This window comes from Vulpes lagopus, chromosome 23, assembly GCF_018345385.1.
Source record: "Vulpes lagopus strain Blue_001 chromosome 23, ASM1834538v1, whole genome shotgun sequence".
Taxonomy (NCBI): domain Eukaryota; kingdom Metazoa; phylum Chordata; class Mammalia; order Carnivora; family Canidae; genus Vulpes; species Vulpes lagopus.
In genome coordinates, this window is record NC_054846.1 from 25,225,196 (window position 1) to 25,237,242 (window position 12,047).

Below are 12,047 nucleotides of genomic sequence, written 5' to 3' on the forward strand. Positions count from 1 at the left end.
TGCATTATTAGTATTGTCATTGTTTGTATTATTCCTTGTGACCTTTTTAGAAAGAGTGTTTTACCCCTTTCAACTTACTAAGTAATTTTACCCAAATAACTCCAAGGATAAGCTACTACAGTGTTCTAAACTCTGAAGATTAAAAAAAACTCCTTGTTTAGATTTTTAGTATCTTCTTCTTATTTAGTGTAACTAGATTTGTGAAATAGAATAGTAGGTATAGTAATACTTAGAACGTTTTTACTTATGTCCTGATTTCATCATGGTGATCACATTGAAGTAGGGTGAGGGTGGAAAATTGAATTCGGAAAAGTTGAACTGGAGGGGATTAGAGATCGAGGTATGTGTCAGAAGAGACACCTAATCTTCTGGATAGATATTTTAGATAAGAACTCCCTGAACATGGGACTCCTGGGTGGTTCAGTGGTTGAGTGTCTGCCTTCGGCTCAGGGTGTGATCCTGGAATCTGGATCGAGTCCCACATTGGATTCCCTGCGGGGAGCCTGCTTCTCCCTCTGCCTATGTCTGTGCCTCTCTCTCTCTCTCTGTGTCTCTCATGAATAAATAAATAAAATCTAAAAAAAAAAAAAAAAAAAACCCAAAATAGCTCCTTGAACATGTTAAGACTTTCCTCAACTTGTTTTCACTCTAACACAGAAGGCCATTTGTATTCTTGTGATTTTAGAGTTTCAAATGGTCAAGATGAAGAAACCCAGTTTAGTTCCACACAGGACTAGTTCCTGGAGCTGGAAAATACAGAGGTGGAGAATAGCTACTAAGTCAGAATATTTGGTTGTTGTCCCAGAAAACTAAAATTTATGCTTATAGTGAAAATGTAGGTGTCCTATTAGTACATATTTTTATGGAAAGTCAAAAAGAAGCTAGAAAGGAAGGGCATATTATTAAATCTCTTGTATTTTTAAATTTCCAAAGTACTAATTCTTGGATTTTTATCAGTTTTTTAGAATTTCTTTTAGTTGTGGGGAACTTGGACTAGTGTTTTTATTTGTGGCTGATTTAAGAGTATATTAAACTTAACTAAGTAGAATTTTTCCCATATATGTTTGTCAAAAGTGAAGAAAGTTATCAGTTTTGAATTTGACATTAACACAATATTCACTAAAAACAAAAACAAAGTACAATATTCACTGAAAAATAGCAATCAAGCAAATTTAACCTATTCATATAAAATTAACTCTATCCCTTGAGTCACTTAATGTAATTGTGCTGTTTCTGCTTGGGATTGTAAAATGCTTTCAACTATTTTATAGGGATGAAAAGGAAGACAAAAATAGCTATTTTATATTTATAAAAACTTAGAATTATTAATGTGTTTTGTGTACTGAAAATTTGTGTTAGATAGAGAATTTGGCTCACTTTGAAGTTACACAGTTATATTTTAAATTCAAGTTAGTTAACATAGTGTAGTATTTGTTTCAGAAGTAGAATTTAGTGATTTATGACTTACACATGTAACACCCAGTGCTCATCACAACAAAAACCCTCCTTAATGCCCATTTCCCAACCCACCTCCCTTCCAGGAACCCTCAGTTTGTTTCCTATGATTAACGGTCTCTTATGGTTTGCCTCCCTCTCTGTCTTATTTTATTTTTCCTTGCTTTCCCCTATGTTCATCTGTTTTCTTTCTTAAATTTCACATATGAGTGAAATCATATGGTACTTGTCTTTCTCTGACTTATTTCGCTTAGCATAATACTCTCTAATTCCACCCACGTTGTTGCAAATAACAAGATTTCATTCTTCTTCGGATGGAGTAATATTCCATTGTGTATGTACATATATACCACCTCGTTATCCATTCATCAGCCAATGGACATTTGGGCTCTTTCTATACTTTGGTTTTCATTGATTATGCTGCTATAAACATTGGGGTGCATTGAATCACTATGTTTGTATCCTTTGGATAAATACCTAGTAGTGCAGTTGCTGGGTCATAGGGTAGTTCTAGTTTTAGCTTGTTGAGGAACCTCCATAAATATGATATGTCATTCTTTTGCTTGACTGTAAAACATAACAAAACATGAAGCAAATTTAGAAGTACAAAGAAAATTTGGTAGTAGTTCAATCACATACTTTCTCTTCCTTCTCCACCATGGAGCAGGATCCAGGTGAGAAGGAGAACCCCATGCAGGAACTTTGCATCTACCAGCTCTGCCTCAACATCTGTGTGCAGGAGTTTGGAGAGAGTCTGACCCAGGCAGCCAAGGTGCTGGAGCAGCAGCTCACAGGCCAGACCCCTGTGTTCTCCAAAGCTAGATACACCGTTAGATCCTTTGGCATCAAGATAAATGAAAAGATTGCTATCCACTGTATCGTCCATGGGGCCAAGTCAGAAGAAATCCTAGGTCTAAAGGTACAGGAGTATGAATTAAGGAAAAATAACTTCTTGGGGTGCCTGGGCGGCAAAGCTTCTAACTCTTGATTTCACCTCAGGTCATGATCTCGGGGTCATGAGATCGAGCCTTCTCTTGGGCTCTGTGCTCAGTGGGGAGTCTGCTTGAGATTCTTTTTCTTCCACTGCAATCCCCTCCACCCTGCTCATGTATGTGCTCTCTCTCTCTAAAGTAAATAAAATCTTTTAAAAAATAAGAAAAAATAACTTCTTTGATACTGGAAACTTTGGTTTGGGGATCCAGGAGCACATCTGGGAATCAGATATGACCCAGGCTTTAGTATCTATGGCCTGGATTTCTGTGTGGTACTACCCAGTTCTTAGCATCACAGATAAGCAGCACAGGACAGGCTGTGTTGGGACCAGTCACAGAATGGGAAAGAGGAGGTCACATGCTAGTTCCATGATGGGATAATCTTTCCTGGCAAATAAATTCCTGTTTCTATACAAAAGGCCAATAAAAACTTTTCAGTGAAATGTTAAAAAAAAGAAAAAGAGGGGCAGCCCCCGTGGTGCAGTGGTTTAGTGCTGCCTGCAGCCTGGGGTGTGATCCTGCAGACCTGGGATCGAGTCCCACGTCGGGCTCCCTGCATGGAGCCTGCTTCTCCCTCTGCCTGTGTCTCTGCCTCTCTCTCTCTCTCTCTCATGAATAAATAAAAACAAGACAAGAATCATCCTGTATTTTAGTGGTTCTAGTCAATGCTATTGTTTAAGGAAAAAAAAAATCCAAGATAAAGTCAGCTGTTTATCAGTTCCATCTGCCAAACTGAAATCCCCCTTGCCATGCCATCCAGCATACTCACATACTCCAAGGATTAAGGTGTGGATATCTTTGGGATACTGTTATTCTGCGTACCACAGTACCTTTGGAAATACTTGTTACCTAAGAAGAGAATGAGGACAATAACCATTGCTACCAAAATCAAATTATGTTTCCCTAATAGTAGGACATTTAATGCGTGTCACTTGGTTTATTTTTCAGGAATTATATCCAGGTGGAGAGGAAAAAAAGATGAGGGCTGGAAGGAATAGTTTTATACTTTTAGCACTAGTGACAAAGTTGAAAGTGGGTTGGAATAGATACTTCAGTTTTCCTCTCATGTTTTCTTGACTCATGGTTCTCTGTGTGTCTACAAGTTCTTTCTCATATTCTAAAATGCTGTATAATGGCATATATTATATATATAGTAGAGAGATCATAAGTCATGTGATCATAACTAAAGGAGTTATTTCTGCTGACATCTGGCCAGTTCTGGTTTGCTGTGTGAATATGCTGTTGAAATTTGCATCAAGCAATTCAAGGTGCATATTTTTCATTAGAAAATGTTAGTGTAGTTTTGGCTATGGTGTCCCCTAGGTAAACTCATTTAGGTAAAATATGCATGTATAGTCTCCAGTGTGACTGTGTATTAGGTCTATTACACAATTTTGCTTAAAAGATGAGAAATTGTTAAATTTCCTGTGACTTAATTAACTGAGTATTTATTTACCATAAAGCCAATGTTTTCAGTTCGGCTTAGAAAGCATTTTTATTTATCAAAGTTAATCTTTAGTTTTCTCTTCTTCCCTGGAAATAATTACATAGGACCTTCCTTGTGCTGTGAGGTAAAGGAGCCAGGAGCCACCGTCCACATGCAATTATCAGGCACTTGTAATACGACCAGTCTTAATTGCAGTGTACTTTAAGTATAAAATCAACCCTGATTTTGCAAACAGTACAAAAAGCAATGTAGAAATACCTCAGATAATTTTATATTGGTAGTGTGTTGCAAGGATATTTTGAATATTCTAGGTGAAATAAAATATATTAAAACTCATTTCCCTCTTTTTACTTCTTTAATGTGGCTACCAGAAACATTAAATTTATATGTATGGTAACATTATTCTAGACACATCTGATCCATATGAGACACTTCTAATGATAATAGAAGCTCATAATAATAAAATTCTATCATCACTGTAGAGATGAGAACTTACAGTGCTCAGAAGTATGTGCACATCTATCCAGCTCATTTAAAAATGGAAGCAAACGATTAAGATACAAACTATAAATTTTTTTTTAAATTTTTTATTTATTTATGATAGTCACAGAGAGAGAGAGAGAGGCAGAGACACAGGCGGAAGGAGAAGCAGGCTCCATGCACGGGGAGCCCGATGTGGGATTCGATCCCGGGTCTCCAGGATCGCGCCCTGGGCCAAAGGCAGGCGCCAAACCGCTGCGCCACCCAGGGATCCCAAGATACAAACTATAAAGAAGAACTTTGTTTTGCATTGCTTGAAATTATCTGATGTATCAGAAGACCTTTCCTGCATATTATGATCTTGCCTGAAGTGTTTGATGCAAATTCTGTATGAGTCAAGATGAGAATCAAGACAAGCTGAAACAGTCTTGACTACAAGGTGTTTACTCTAATGATACAAAGGTAGTGATCCGAAGGGGCACCTCACCCCATTGTTTACAGCAGCAATGTCCACAGTAGCCAAACTGTGGAAAGAGCACAGGTGTCCATTGAGAGATGAATGGATAAAGAAGATGTGATATAGATGTACAATGGAATACCACTCAGCCATCAAAAAATGAAATCTTGCCATTTGCAATGATGTAGAGGGAACTAGAGGGTATTATGGTGAGTGAAATAAGCCAGTCAGAGAAAGACAATTATCATATGATATCACTCATATGTGGAATTTAAGAAACAAAACAGAGGATCATAGCAGAAGGTAGGGAAAAATAAAACAAGACAAAATCAGAAAGGGAGACAAACCATACGAGATTCTTAATCATGGGAAACAAATTGAGAGTTGCTGGAAGGGAGGGAGATGGGGTAACTGGGTGATGGACATTAAGGAGGGCACATGGTGTAATAAGCCCTGGGTGTTATATGCATCTGATGAATCACTACCCTCTACCTCTGAAAGTAATGATATAATATATGTTAACTGAATTTAAATGAAAAAAAAAAAAAAAACCTCAACTGAAACAGTCTTATGCTGCTGGTGGTTATTTCCCATAAGTTGATAGAGGGTGTAGTGATCAATTTGTGGAGTAGTTGTGCCTAAATCTTATTTACTATACTTGTGAATATTGGCCCAAGAAACTCAAGCTTATGGTTTATGAATAATCTTCTCTAATATATAAAAGCTCAGGAAGTAAAACATTCTGACTCATGAATGTCTTGGTTATTTGAAAGTTTGGTTATTTGGTTTTCGCTAGAAAACCAATTTTGTTTATACTAACATACACATCCAGTTTGTTCCATTAATACAAATACTTGACTTTGTAATTGGGGATCTCAGACTAGCTTAGAGCATTCATTCTGGGCAAGAATTCTCACATACAGAATTTAAAAATATGACAAGTAGTTATAGGAGATGGAATTGAGTGCATATTAATTAGACTAACACCAAAGATCTATAAATTGCCCTTTTTTGGGAATATGTAATAAGCTTTTACAACTACTTAGAAACTCTTGCATTTTGTAAAACAGATTTATGTTAATATGGGCCCTCTTTTTAAATTTGAGGATTATTATCAAGAAACAAGAGGAGCACAGTGCAAAAAGTTGGAATGAAGTAGGACATTTAATGCAAAGCTTGAGCTTTTAAACAAATTTTATTCTTTAAATCAAGTTTTTAGCTGAAAGCTTTGGATCTGGCTTATTTATAGTGTTTCAAATATGTGTGAATGTGCTATGACTACATGGATATGTGCCTGCAGGCTCTGTCAATAGGTGCAGTCAAATATAGTTATATACATGCTAAATTTCTATGCTAAACCTCCTTGCTTAAAAAAAATTGTATGTATCCACATCCATTCTGTTTAGGAAAGCAGACATGCAGTAGAGATTTTTTTTCATGCTGTTAAAATGCTTGTTTTTTAGGTTTTTAAAAAATTTTTATTTATTTATGATAGTCACACACAGAGAGAGAGAGAGAGAGAGAGAGGCAGAGACACAGGCAGAGGGAGAAGCAGGCTTCATGCACCGGGAGCCCGACGTGGGATTCGATCCTGGGTCTCCAGGATCGTGCCCTGGGCCAAAGGCAGGCGCTAAACCGCTGCGCCACCCAGGGATCCCAAAATGCTTGTGTTTTTTTTTACCTGATAACAGGGAACTGAGCGTGGGATGAGTAAATCAAATCTATAGACTGTGAATCTTATATTTTAGTTATAAATATCAGTATCTTCTCTTATTGACTGTGTATGAAATAAATTTAGTATATCAGAGAAAGAATGCAAGTGTTGGTGGGAGAGGAAGTAAGAGAGGAAAAGAGAACATCTCAAGCAGACTCCTTGCTGAGCACAGAGCTCTCCAAGAGGCTCAATCTCACAACCCCTCAGATCATGACCTGAGCCAAAATCAAGAGTTGATTGCTTAACTGACTGAGTCACCCATGTGCCCCTGCCCCCTCCCATCATTAACAATTTTTAAGGCTCATAACATGCAGGACATTTTAGAAATGGTTTGAGCTAATTTACAGTCTTTTCTCATTTCTTTTCCATCCTTTGCTTCAGGGGTCCCTGAGCAACATAGTGTTCAAGTCAACTTTAAAGCTTAGATTGCTCCAAAGATACCTGTGCCCTTGCAGTTTCTGTAATGGGAGTAACTCATCATCCAAGCTTTTCATTCATGGTAGAAACTTCATTCTTCTGCTCTTATCTATCATGTGCATACCTTCTCCCATAGGTTTTATTTTAGACATATACACTTGAATTTCCTCCCTCTTCTCTTTCCACCACTGTATCTCCCATTCATTCAGATTTCTTTGTTCCTTCCCTTGATGTGCTAGCCTGACTCCCTTTCACCATTTTGTTCACTCTGTTCACCTTCCAGCTGTCCTGAGAACTCTCCTTCTAAAACATTGATCTTAATATCTTTCTGATGCTTAATATCTTTGTGATAAGCCTCTTAGTTCCTGGTTGCTTGCTGGATAAAGACCAAGCTTCTCGACATGCTCTAAGGCTCTATACAATCTGGAGTAAACCAGTGTTTTCTCCCCTTATCTTTTATTGTCTTTTTGTTTTTCTTTGAAGGAGAATACATAATAATGTTGACTCTTCACATAATTCAGAGGTGAATGTTGTATTTTTGCCTGTATTTTTTTATGTTAATGCAAATCTTATACAATGGAAAAAATAACATGTGGATATAAATGAATTAATACATGTAAAACATATAGGATATTAATGCAATATTTCTGCAGTGTTTTTTTTCACTTGATATGTTTTGGTTAACTCTCAAGGTCAACACATAGAAATCAAACTTATTTGCTTTGATAGTTGATATTCCATGGTGTAGGTGAATCTTAATTCATTTCTCTCTTTTTGATGAGCATTCATGAGCTTTTTCTTTTACGGTATTAAAATTATATGGTATCTGGTTTTGTATCTGTAGTCTTCATATTTGTACTTTTATTTCATAGGCATCTAGAGGAATTTGCAGAAAAAATTGTGAAACAAGAAGCAATAAGAGGATCTGTTTACCACCAATTATAAATAATACTAAAAAATATGATTCTGGTGCCAGAATATAAGAATAAAGAAATCAGTGAATATAATAAAACCCCTAGAAATAGCCCAGTAATACATATAAGAATTTACTATAAGATAAAGTTGACATTTGAAAGATGCAATAAAAGGAAAAATCATTCAACAAATAGTCCTAAAAATGTTTTAAATGTTTGAGGGTGAAAAGTATTCATTCCCCAACCTCATACCATTTAGTATACCTTCCCTCAAATTTGCCGGTTATCCTGTCCGGAGACCATGAATTTTTTCCATCCCAGAGGATAAATCTTCCATTCTGCTGTTCCAAGAAGAGGAGGGGATCTGTGAATCTGAGTTAGATTTTCAACCAATGTTGTTGCTTATTTCAGTATTCCATTACTTTTTAGTTTTGAGTAGTATTCCATTGTATGAATTTATTTATTTATTTATTTATTTATTTATTTATTTCACAATTTATTTATCCATTCACCTGTTAATATTCATTTGAGTTAGTAATTTGAGTTATTTCAGTTTTGGACTATTGTAAGTAAAGCTTTATGAGTATTTATGTATAAATCTTTGTGTGCACATGTCCTGTAATTTCTCTTGGTGAACTACCTGGAGTGGTATTGCTGATTGCATGGTACTCATAAGTCTAACTTTTTAAGAAACTGCCAAATTGTTTCCTGAAGTGGTTGTACTATTTTATGTGCTGACTTTCAGTGTGTGAGAGTTGTAGTTGATTTAAATCCCTGTGAACTTTGGTATGTGAAGTCTTTTTTTATCGTGGCCATTCTAATAGATATGACTAGTATCTCATGATTTCTTTCTCTTTTTCTTTGGTATATATTTTTTTAATTGGAGTTCGATTTGCCAAAATTTAGTATCTCACCCAGTGCTCATCCCATCAGGTGCCCCCCTCAGTGCCTGTCACCCAGTCACCCCATCCCCTCACCCACCTCCCTTTCCACTACCCCTTGTTCGTTTCCCAGAGTTAGGTGTCTCTTATGCTGTGTCACCCTCACTGATATTTCCCACTCATTTTCTCTCCTTTCCCCTTTATTCCCTTTCATTATTTTTTATATTCCCCAAATGAATGAGACCACATAATGTTTGTCCTACTCCGATTGACTTATTTCACTCAGCATAATACCCTCCAGTTCCATCCACGTTGAAGCAAATGGTGGATATGTGTCGTTTCTAATGGCTGAGTAATATTCCTTTGTATACATAGACCACATCTTCTTTATCCATTCATCTTTTGATGGACACTGAGGCTCCTTCCACAGTTTGGCTATTGTGGACATTGCTGTTAGAAACATCGGGGTGCAGGTGTCCCGGTGTTTCAAGGCATCTGTATCTTTGGGGTAAATCCCTAGCAGTGCAATTGCTGGGTCATAGGGTAGCTCTATTTTTAACTTTTTGAGGAATCTCCACACAATTTTCCAGAGTGGTGTACCAGTTCACATTCCCACCAACAGTGCAAGAGGGTTCCCTTTTCTTCACATCCTCTCCAACATTTGTTGTTTCCTGCCTTGTTAATTTTCCCCATTCTCACTGGGGTGAGGTGGTATCTCATTGTGGTTTTGATTTGTATTTCCCTAATGGCAAGTGATGCGGAGCGTTTTCTCATGTGCTTGTTGGCCACATGTATATCTTCTTTGGTGAAATTTTTGTTCATGTCTTTTGCCCATTTCATGATTGGATTGTTTGTTTCTTGGGTGTTGAGTTTCATAAGTTCTTTATAGATATTGGATATTAGCCCTTTATCTGGTAGGTCATTTGCAAATATCTTCTCCCATTCTGTAGGTTGTCTTTTAGTTTTGTTGACTGTTTCTTTTGGTGTGCAGAAGCTTTTTATCTTGATGAAGTCCCAATAGTTCATTTTTGCTTTTGTTTCCCTTGCCTTCCTAGATGTATCATCAAGAAGTTGTTGTGGCCGAGTTCAAAAAGGGTGTTGCCTGTGTTCTCCTCTAGGATTTTGATGGAATCTTGTCTCACATTTAGATCTTTCATCCATTTTGAGTTTATCTTTGTGTATGGTGTAAGAGAATGGTCTAGTTTCATTCTTCTGCACATGACTGTCCAATTTTCCCAGCACCATTTATTAAAGAGACTGTCCTTTTCCAGTGGATAGTCTTTCCTACTTTGTCAAATATTAGTTGACCATAGAGTTGAGGGCCCATTTCTGGGTTCTTTATTCTGTTCCATCGATCTATGTGTCTGTTTTTGTGCCAGTACCATACTGACTTCATGATCATAGCTTTGTAGTACAACTTGAAATCTGGCATTGTGATGCCCCCGGCTCTGGTTTTCTTTTTCAGTATTCCCCTGGCTATTCGGGGTCTTTTCTGATTCCACACAAATCTTAAAATAATTTGTTCTAACTCTCTGAAGAAAGTCCCTGGTATTTTGATAGGGATTGCATCAAATGTGTAAATTGCCCTGGGTAACATTGACATTTTCACAATATTAATTCTGCCAATCCATGAGCATGGAATATTTTTCCATCTCTTTGTGTCTTCCTCAATTTCTTTCAGAAGTGTTCTGTAGTTTTTAGGGTATAGATCCTTTACCTCTCTGGTTAGGTTTATTCCTAGGTATCTTATGCTTTTGGGTGCAATTGTAAATGGGATTGACTCCTTCATTTCTCTTTCTTCAGTCTCATTGTTAGTGTATAGAAATGCCACTGATTTCTGGCCATTGATTTTGTATCCTGCCACACTGCCGAATTGCTCTATGAGTTTTAGCAATCTTGGGGTGGAGGCTTTTGGGTTTTCTGTGTACAGTATCATGTCATCGGCGAAGAGGGAGAGTTTGACTTCTTTGCCAGTTTGGATACCACTTATTTCTTTTTGTTGCCTGATTGCTGAGGCTAGGACTTCTAGTACTATGTTGAATATCAGTGGTGAGAGTGGACATCCCTGTCTTGTTCCTGATCTTAGGGGAAAGGCTCCCAGTGTTTCCCCATTGAGAATGATATTTGCTGTGGGCTTTTCGTAGATGGCTTTTAAGATGCTGAGAAATGTTCCCTCTATCCCTACACTCTGAAGAGTTTTTATCAGAAATGGATGCTGTATTTTGTCGAATGCTTTCTCTGCATCTATTGGTATCTCATGATTTCAGTTTGCATTTCTCTAAAGACAGATGATGTTGAGCACCTTTTTATGTTCTTACTTTCCACCTGTATATCTTCTTTGTTGTATCTACTTCAAATATTTTGTCCACTTTTTTTTATTAGGTTGATTTTCTTATTTCTCATCTGGATGAAAGAATATATCAGAAAATATGATTTGCAGATGTTTTATCTCAGTTCATTCCTTTTTATTCTCTTGATGGTGTCTTTGAAGAGCAGAAACTCTTAATTTTGATGAAAAAACTTCATCAAACTTTTAGTTTGTCTAATTTTCTTGTGTAGAGCATTTTGGCATCATATCAAGAAATCTTTGTTTAACCTAAGACCACAAAACTTTTCTCATACATTTTCTTGTAGAATGTCTATCGTTTTATGTTTTGCTTTTAGATTTAGGATTCCTTTTAAAGTTAATTTTTGTAGATAATGTGGTGAAGTATGGATCAAGACTATTTATTTTGGCCTAAGGATATCCATTTGTTTCGGCACACTTTTTGTATTCTTTAATGAATTGCCATGCCTTTGTCAAAAATCAATCACATACATATATGTCTAAAGGTTCTCTATATTCTTCTATTCTGTTCCATTGATTTATCTTTAATACTGTACTTTCTTGTTTACTATACAGCTTTATCATAGTCTTAAAATCAGGTAGTGTAAGTCTTCAACTTTGGTCTTTTTCAAAGTTGCTTTGGCTAGTTGAGATCTTTTTATTTCCACATTAATTTTAAAATCAGTTAATTTCTACAAAACAAGCTTGCTGAGGTTTTGATTGAATTACATTGAATCTCAAGGTCAATCTGTAGAAAATTAACATCATAATAATATTGAGTCTTCTGATTTATGAACTTGATATTATCTCATCATTTGTTTAGGTCCTTTAATTTCTCTCATTATGGAAGTTTTATACATCTTCTGTTAAATTTATTCCTAAGTATTTCATATTTTACATGCTATTGTAAATGGTATTTTTATTTTTTTAATTTTAATTTTTTTATTGGAGTTCAATTTGCCAA

The 12,047-nt window shown here is 36.4% G+C and overlaps 1 protein-coding gene and 1 pseudogene across 13 annotated transcripts in view; both read left to right on the plus strand.

Moving 5' to 3' along the window:
* Positions 1-12,047, plus strand: part of ANKS1B (ankyrin repeat and sterile alpha motif domain containing 1B) — a 1,017,748-nt gene that overhangs the window by 117,369 nt on the left and 888,332 nt on the right. The window lies entirely within an intron of this gene.
* Positions 1,925-2,812, plus strand: LOC121481348 (annotated as a pseudogene).